The sequence below is a fragment of the Pseudophryne corroboree genome, chromosome 2 (assembly GCF_028390025.1).
Source record: "Pseudophryne corroboree isolate aPseCor3 chromosome 2, aPseCor3.hap2, whole genome shotgun sequence".
In the NCBI taxonomy this organism is placed as follows: Eukaryota; Metazoa; Chordata; class Amphibia; order Anura; family Myobatrachidae; genus Pseudophryne; species Pseudophryne corroboree.
Window position 1 is genome coordinate 402,873,632 of NC_086445.1, and position 2,714 is coordinate 402,876,345.

Below are 2,714 nucleotides of genomic sequence, written 5' to 3' on the forward strand. Positions count from 1 at the left end.
TGAATACATTGCATCTATGTATTAAATAACGCATGCAGAGAAGTGCGAGGTCAGGTTTTGCAGAGACAGAGCTTGTGAGAAAGCTCTGTCGCTGCAAAACCTGACCCCGCACTTCTCAGGGTATTTTTCACAAAAAATACCCAAAGAGTGTAACTGTGCATGCGCTGACAGCTAACACCCACCACCACCACCACCCGCTACGCTAAGCTAAGCTTAAACTTACCTGCACCCAGGACTGGTGAGCTCTGGTCAGCTGATCCTTTACTCCTGCTGTGACCCCATTCACTGATCTGTGCTTTAAAGTGAAATGACAGCTGGGACTTCACAGCACCTGAGTTCACTTTACAGTTTGCAAACTTCTGCTCTCTCCTACCTGTCCTGGCAGCTTCACTGACTGGTCCTGTGCATGCCTTAAACTCATTTCATGCTTGTCTGGATCTTGGAATGTTGGGGCCCCTTGTGGAAAAAGGACATGTACATGAAGCATAGAAATCCTAGCAATGAGTAAGTTTTCTAGGCCTCTCTACCACTAGAGAAGAAAAAACTAATTCCCAACCATAATACATTACAATAGGCCAGCAAATGGAATTTGCATCCTACATAATTATTATTTTATTTATTAACAGTTTCTTATATAGCTCAGCATATTCCATTTCACTTTACAATTGATAACATCAATTATAAAACAAAACTGGGTAACAACAAACAGTCATAGAGGTAGGAAGGCCCCGCTCACAAGCTCACAATCTATAGGGAAATAGGCATAGATACACAAAGATAGGTACTATCTATTGCATAATAGTCCACCTAATTGCAAAGGTTCTTGGTGGGCTGTATTATAAGGTCACACAGTGATGTTGGCCTGGTGTCAGGAGTATAGGAAAGTGAAGAGAAAGTATATGAAAAAAATATGTGTGGACTGTACAGTGGGGATACAACTGGATAGGAAAGCTGATGAAGGTTGAGTTAGTGGTTCTGGAATGTGATAAGCTAGCCTGTATAGGTGAGTTTTCAGGAAATGTTTGAAGGTTTTGAGACTAGGGCAGAGTCTGATTGTGCATGGTAGGGCATTCCACAGAGTGGGTGCAGCCCGAAGAAAGTCCTGCAATCGTGAATAGGAGCAAATAATGAGTGTGGAGAGACATAGATCTTGTGAAGAGCGAAGAGATCTGGTTGGGACATATTTTGATAAGCAAAGAGATTTTGTTGGTGTAGTTTGGTTAATGGCATTGTGTGTGAGCAAAAGTATTTTATACTGAATACAGTAGAATACAGGTAACCAATGGAGGAACTGACAGAGTGGATCTGCAGCCGATGAACATCTGTCGAGGAAGATTAACCTCGCAGCTGCATTTAGAATGGATTGTAGTGGTGAGAGCCTCTTTTTGGTAAGACCAGTAAGAAGACTATTGCAATAATCAATGCGGGAGATAATGAGAACATGGATTAGAGTTTTTGCTGTGTCTTGTGTAAGGTATGGTCATATTTTGGATATGTCTTTTAGATTCATGTAACATGATTTTGATACAGATTGAATGTGGGGAACAAAGGACAGTTCAGCGTCAAGGATGACACCTAGGCAGCGAGCTTGTGGGGTAGGATTAATTGTCAAGTTAGAAACATAGAATTTGATGGCAGATAAGAACCACCTGGCCCATCTAGTCTGCCCCTTTTTTTAACCATATTTTTATCTCAAACCTTATTTGATCCTTATTTCTTTGTAAGGATATCCTTATGTTTATTCCATGCATGTTTAAATTGCTCTACTGTCTTAGCCTCTACCACCTCTGATGGGAGGCTATTCCACTTGTCCACTACCCTTTCTGTGAAGTAATTTTTCCTCAAATTGCTCCTGAACCTCCCTCCCTCCAGTCTCAGTGCATGTCCTCGTGTCCTATTGTTTCTCTTCATTTGAAGAATGTTTCCCTCCCCTTGATATATTTGAAAATTTCTATCATGTCCCCACTTTCCATTCTCTGCTCCAAACTATACATAATGAGTTTTTTTTCAGTCTTTCTGGGTATATTTTGTGATGTAGGCCATGTACCATTTTAGTTGCCCTTCTTTGTACAGTCTCTAATGTATTAATATCCTTTTGAAGATATGGCCTCCAGAATTAAACACAGTATTCTAGATGAGGCCGTACCAAGGGGTTAAAGTGAGCCAGAACGGAGCGGAACTGCGTTCTGTCAGTTCCACTTGGAGACAGAACGCAGTTCCGCCTCCTCCGGCTCACCTAACCCGATGTGTGCCGGCGCCGCAGGGAGACGCTGGGCGCCTGCTGAGATTGTGTTATCAGCTGCGCCCAGCTCTCCCTGCACAGCCGGTGGCAGGAGCTCACTACTGAGCTCCTCCTTCCGGCTCTTGGCTCTGTCAATGTGTGCTATGAGAGAAACGTCATGACGTCTCTCTCTCATAGTGCTGGGGAGCGGAGTGAAGCGGACGCCAGGAGGATCACAGCGGGAGCGGGGATTGGCAAGTATGGTTTTTTTTTTAAATGTGTGACTACTACTGGGGGCATAACTACAGGGGGGCTAAACTACAGGGGCTAACTAGAAGGGGGCATTACTACTTGGAGCAAACTACTGGGGGCAAACTACATGTGGCAAACCTACAGGGGCGCATTACTACTGACGGCATAACTATAGGGGCACATTACTAGTGGGGGCATAACTACAGGGGCATTACTACTGGGGGCATTACTACTTGCCGAA

The 2,714-nt window shown here is 43.8% G+C and overlaps 1 protein-coding gene across 1 annotated transcript in view; it reads right to left on the bottom strand.

The window, feature by feature from the left end:
- The window catches only part of GPR45 (G protein-coupled receptor 45), a 23,157-nt gene extending 22,910 nt beyond the window's left edge, over positions 1-247 (bottom strand). Inside the window, exon 1 of the mRNA XM_063953420.1 lies at positions 224-247. The gene's annotated coding sequence lies outside the window, so the exon portion shown is untranslated. The remainder of the gene's footprint in view (positions 1-223) is intronic.
- Between the last annotated feature and the right edge of the window lie 2,467 nt (positions 248-2,714).